Source organism: Pisolithus orientalis, assembly GCF_024613125.1.
Source record: "Pisolithus orientalis strain OTSU chromosome Unknown F5J12scaffold_36, whole genome shotgun sequence".
In the NCBI taxonomy this organism is placed as follows: Eukaryota; Fungi; Basidiomycota; class Agaricomycetes; order Boletales; family Pisolithaceae; genus Pisolithus; species Pisolithus orientalis.
In genome coordinates this window covers 124,978-131,379 of record NW_026260817.1, presented here as the reverse complement: position 1 = coordinate 131,379, position 6,402 = coordinate 124,978, and positions in this window count along the sequence as shown.

Genomic DNA, 6,402 nt, shown 5'->3' with positions numbered 1-6,402 from the left:
CACATTCCACAAGACCTCCACATCTCCATCACAAAGTTTTGGACATACTTGTACCCATACTTGGCTGCACTCCTGGGAACCAGGATAAATTGAAGACTGGGAAGTTGACATCATACAATCACACCTTGCTTTTGTCTCTGGTGTGGGGCCTTCCTGCCCATTCCACCTTTCCACTATATCTTCAGCTGCAGCCAATTGTTCCTCTGTCAGGTCACTTCAGGTAACCCATTTTCATAAGCATTTAGGCTGAAGTTTTGCTCCAAATCATCCAAGCTAAAAGCCACTCAGACCAGGTCATCCCAGGGACATCTGACCATGTCCCAGGGCTATTTACAGTTTGCAGGACCTGGGATGTCCCATAATCCCAGCCCTTTGGTAATATATTTGGGCTGTCCCATGACTTCCTTAGGTGTCAGGGGTCCTCAGCTCAAAAAAGTGCAGTTCATATTCACATTGAAATGCCACTTCTGATCAGAAAAACATACATGGCTGTCATGATCATCCTGGATGATGAGCCCACCTGTCAAAGTGGGGGGATATGTGAGTCACTGCCATTCCAAAACCATGTAATACAACTTATGTATTATGCACAGATTTGAAGAATACTGGGCAATCAGTGTGTTTGTGTGTGGTGTCATTTCCAGACTCATACAATGCCTATGGCAGTGAGAATTGAATTATTGTAATGAATGTTAATGGATTGGGACCTCTCCCATGAGTGCCTATGTAAGTTCCCTGTTTTACTGCAAGAGTGCTCCTTACTAAGATCATACATACTAGATGCATCTCAGCCCCCCTTTCTGAAGGCCAGTGGAATGTCTCATGATAGCTTCAGAGGCCACTGTAGGATGTCCCACTCCCCTCTTTGGAGGCCATTTGGATGTCCCATGATAGCTTCAGAGGCTACCATGGGACATCCCACCTCCCTCCCTCAAGGCTGATGGGATGTCCTGTGATAGCTTTAGAGGCTACTGTGGGACATCCCACCCCCCTCCCTGGAGACCAATAGGATGTCCCATAATAGCTTTAGAGGCTACTGTGGGACATCCCACTCCCCTCTCTGGAGGCCAGCAGGATGTCCCATGGTAGCTTCAGAGGCTACCATGGGACATCCCATCCCCCTCTCTGGAGGCCAGTGGGATGTCCCATGATAGCTTCAGAGGCTACCATGGGACATCCCACTCCCCTCTCTGGAGACCAATGGGATGTTCCATGATAGCTTTGAAGGCTGCAGGCATGTCAGTCAATCCCCTTTGGAGACCCATTAAGTCTCTTTATTTCTACAGGTTTACAGTATATACCTATGAGATCTCAATGGGTTGGGTATACCCAGCTGCTGCCATGGAAAGTGTTTTCTCCAGTACTATGCCTAGGGACTCTGAGGCAGCCATTGATTTCTCCTGGCATGGTGCTGATCATAAGTGTTTTGTGTTTTCCTCATGCAATTTTCCACTTGCTGATAAGATAGGCATACCATCATGATTGCACAATCAGGAGCTATAACTTTCATTATGATGACATCACTCCATTATCACTTGCTGGGGTGTTAACACCTACTAGTGCTAGTCATAGTAGTTGGTAGTGCTGAATAGTGTAGGCTATGCTACACTTTGGTAGTGTGCATTTTTGGGTACTGTCAACTATGAGAAGTGTAGGATCAAGCCAGAGTGCGAAGGTCACATGACAATTGATCACATGACATAACAGATCACATGACCCAGTCACATGACATGTCCCAGTCCCAGTCCTGTGATCTGTGGTCATGTGATAATTTGTCATGAAGTTGCATAGGGGCACCATGTGACTTGGTGCCTTGGGTCATGACAGTGGTCTGTCACATGACCTCACATGACCACATCCACACCTGTGGTCACATGGTCATGAGGGTGATGTGGTCATGCAAATCCAGAGTCACATGACACCATGTGACTGCACCTACTTTGCATCTGGCACTATGTACCTAGCACATGACTAACTTGCCCCTGAATGCTAAGTGTGGCTGTGCTTCAACATGAATCATGTCACCACTCATTCAATTCTTGACATATGCATCTGTGATTTTGCAGCTGGGATGGTCTAGGGGGTATCCACAACATGCATCCCACACATAGTTTATGCAATGCTTAATGCCTTGGATGCATGCCCCATGTCCCTAGCTACCTATGTAGAAAGCATCAAGTCAGTCCATCAGGAATTGAATGAACAGCACACAAATTACAATTCCCAGATGTGTGGGAAAACTCCAAAAAGCACAAATAAAATAGTGGAGATTTACAAAACATATCTAAAACATTGCATTGCAGTCTCCACAGTGCTGCTACACTTACACCAATTCACCTGGCACATGGGGTGGCATGCCCTGCCATAATAACAGCAGGTGCCTAGTGATATCTGCAACTAGAAGTGTCAAAAATGCGAAATGCACACAATGGTCAATGGTTTGTGGCCATCTCAAAGCTATAAATCTCTAATTGACTGATTGATTAGAGGTGCACATTTTGCATTTTTGACACTTTTAGTTGCAGATATCACTAGGCACCTGCTGTTATTATGGCAGGGCATGCCACCCCATGTGCCAGGTGAATTGGTGCAAGTGTAGCAGCACTGTGGAGACTGCAATGCAATGTTTTAGATATGTTTTGTAAATCTCCACTATTTTATTTGTGCTTTTTGGAGTTTTCCCACACATCTGGGAATTGTAATTTGTGTGCTGTTCATTCAATTCCTGATGGACTGACTTGATGCTTTCTACATAGGTAGCTAGGGACATGGGGCATGCATCCAAGGCATTAAGCATTGCATAAACTATGTGTGGGATGCATGTTGTGATGTTCTTTCACTTTTTCCATTCCCCTTATATCTCATCAACCAGTGACTTTGATTGGATAATACTTCAACATGTTGTGGATACCCCCTAGACCATCCCAGCTGCAAAATCACAGATGCATATGTCAAGAATTGAATGAGTGGTGACATGATTCATGTTGAAGCACAGCCACACTTAGCATTCAGGGGCAAGTTAGTCATGTGCTAGGTACATAGTGCCAGATGCAAAGTAGGTGCAGTCACATGGTGTCATGTGACTCTGGATTTGCATGACCACATGATTGGCCCCTCCTGTGACCAAAGGCATCATATCACATGATCATAGGTCTCAGTCCAGTCATATGATATCATGTGATCACCAATTGATCTTGGCATGTGACCATTAGGTGCATGTGACTGATCAATGTCATGACCTGGGGTACCAAGTCACATGACTCACTGTCACATGATTCAACCTCACATGAATTACTGTTACATGACCTGGGTCATGGGTCCTGGAAAGGGACATGTCATGTAACTTCACCAGTGCTGGGCTAGGCACACTTCAGGTCATGTGAGTGTTACAGCATCAACCATGTGACTGATCCTGTCATGTGATTTGGTGTCATGTGACTTCCACCCTCTGACTTGTACTACACTTTTTGTAGTCAGTGACAGGCAAAAATGCAAACTACCAAAGTGTAGCATAGCCTACACTAGCAGTACTACCAACTACTACAACTAGCATGAGTAGGTGTTAATACCCCAGCAAGTGATAATGCAGCAAAGTCATCATAGTGAAAGTTGTAGCTCCTGATTTTGAAATCATGACAGTATGCTTATCTTATCAGCAAGTGGAAAATTGCATGAGGAAAACACAAAACACTTATGATCAGCACCATGCCAGGAGAAATCAATGGCTGCCCTGGAGTCCCAGCTGGGTATACCCAACCTGTTTAGACCTCATAGGTATATAAACCTATGGAAATATATAGACTTAATGGGTCTCCAAAGGGGATTGACTGAAGTGCCTGCAGACTCCAAAGCTATCATGGGACATCCCATTGGTATCCAGAGAGGGGAGTGGGATGTCCCATGGTAGCCTCTGAAGCTATCATGGGACATCCCAATGGCCTCCAGAGAGGGGGATGAGATGTCCCACAGTAGCCTCTGAAGCTATCATGGGACATCCCATTGGTCTCCAGGGAGGGGGGTGGGATGTCCCACAGTAGCCTCTAAAGCTATCATGGGACATCCCTATGGTTTCCAGAGAGGGGGATGGGATGTCCCACAGTAGCCTCTAAAGCTATCATGGGACATCCCACTGGCCTCCAGAGAGGGGAGTGGGATGTCCCACAGTAGCCTCTGAAGCTATCATGGGACATCCCATTGGTCTCCAGGGAGGGGGGTGGGATATCCCATCATAGCCTCTGAAGCTATCATGGGACATTCCACTGGCCTTCAGAGAGGAGGGCTGAGATGCATTTAGTATGATCTTATTAAGGAGCACTCTTGCAGTCAACAAGGGAACTTACATACATAGGCACTCATGGGAGAGGTTTGAATCCATTAAAATTCATTACAATAATGCAATGCTCACTGCCATGGGCATTGTATGAGTTCTGGAAATGACATCACACACAAACATACTGATTGCCCAGTATTCTTCAAATCTGTGCATAATACATAAGTTGAATTACATGGTTTTGGAATGGCAGTGACTCTCACATATCCCCCCACTTGGACAGGTGTGCTCATCATCCAGGATGATCATGACAGCCTTGTATGTTTTTCTGCTCAGAAGTGGCATTTCAATGTGAATATGAACTGCACTTTTTTGAGCTGAGAACCCCTGACACCTAAGGAAGTCATGGAACAGCCCAAAATATATTACCAAAGGGCTGGGATTATGGGACATCCCAGGTCCTGCAAACTGTAAATAGCCCTGGGACATGGTCAGATGTCCCTGGGATGACCTGGTCTGAGTGGCTTTTAGCTTGGATGATTTGGAGCAAAACTTCAGCCTAAATGCTTATGAAAATGGGTTACCTGAAGTGGTCAGGTCATCCTGAATAAAAGCTGTCAATGCATTCTGATACTGTTGGATCTGCTTGCTTCCATGGGTATCACCTTCTTCTACTTTCATTTTTGCAAGCTTCTCTTGTATTTGCTCTTGGTACAATTCACAGACCACTGCCCACACAGAGTATTTGTAACTGGATCTAAGGGTAATGCAGGGCTTCTTTGAATGGAGGGGCATTTTCAACCAATCTTGTATTAGCTACAAGGGTGCTTTGAATTGTGAGCATCTGAATCAGAACTTTTAGAGCATACCTTGCACTTGGTCTGGACTTTGCTCCCTCTCAACTCCTTGTTCCTGTCCAATTGCTGCATCTCCTCCCATATGGATAGCAGAACTGCAGGCTTCTTCTTCCCTGCTTGCCTCCATTCCTGGAATTGGTGCCCAAGGATCTCCAACTCTTCCACTTCAAACATTTCTTCCTCCCTTTCCCCCACATCTGATGGTTCTATATCTCACTCACCATCAGCATCATCTCTTTCCATCTGATCCCAGGTATCTGATTTGTACCAGGACTCCATGGAGTATGATGTGGTATGATGTATAATGGTGTATAATAGATGGTTGGCTGCCAAGTTGTTTCACACCCTTGTTTGGTCTCAATGCATTTCAGTACTAGTGTGGTCATGCCAAGGAATTCATTCAGACCTCCATGAAGCAACTGAAATATCCAATCAGGCTGATCTCTTTGACAGGATCCCACCCAAAGGTGGATTAGCTCCCAGTTTGCATCCAGGCTGTCAGTTGGCTTGCCCAATCATATCCATACTTATATTGATACCAAACATCTTGTTTCACCTTCATCAGCTAATATAGCATCCAAATTCACCATCATAATCCAGGCAAAGCACCCAGGTAATGGTGCAGCAGGAAGGCAGGCAGGGATTGAGCAGTAATAAGAAGGCAGCACCATGCATTGTGCAAGGCCAGTGTAGTTGCATTTGTATTTATGCCCTGACATGTGTTAATGTACTGACATTGATAGAGCTAAATGATAAAGTGACTTGCACTAGTGGGTAGCATTTCTAACAACTGACCTCATACTGTGAAATCAGCAACCTCCAGATGGTCAAGGGAAGCACTCAAAAGGGTATGAGAATGATTGGTCCTACCCCAGTGTCACACACCAAAGGTGTTTGGTGAGGTGGACATGGATACAGCTGATGAATGGAGATGAAGACCATAGTCCTCATGCGAAGAAGGACAGCCAGAAATGTCAGCAGTCATCCCTTGCACAAGAACAAGTCATCAGTGCCAAAGAAAAAGAAAGGGAGCAAGTTAAGCACTGGTTAAAATTCTTAAGCGCCTGTGTATGGCATTCCAGTTTTCAACATATCTCTGCCATTTCTGCAGATACTGAGACCATTCCCACACTTGCTTGTAGTGCTCAGCCATGTGATCTTACCTTCCAAAATTGGAAAGGATTTGCACACTCCACATGTTTCTACAGCATTCCCTCCAAAAGATGCTCATTTCACTAAATTCTTCTGATATGGCCACCTTCACATCAGTCATTT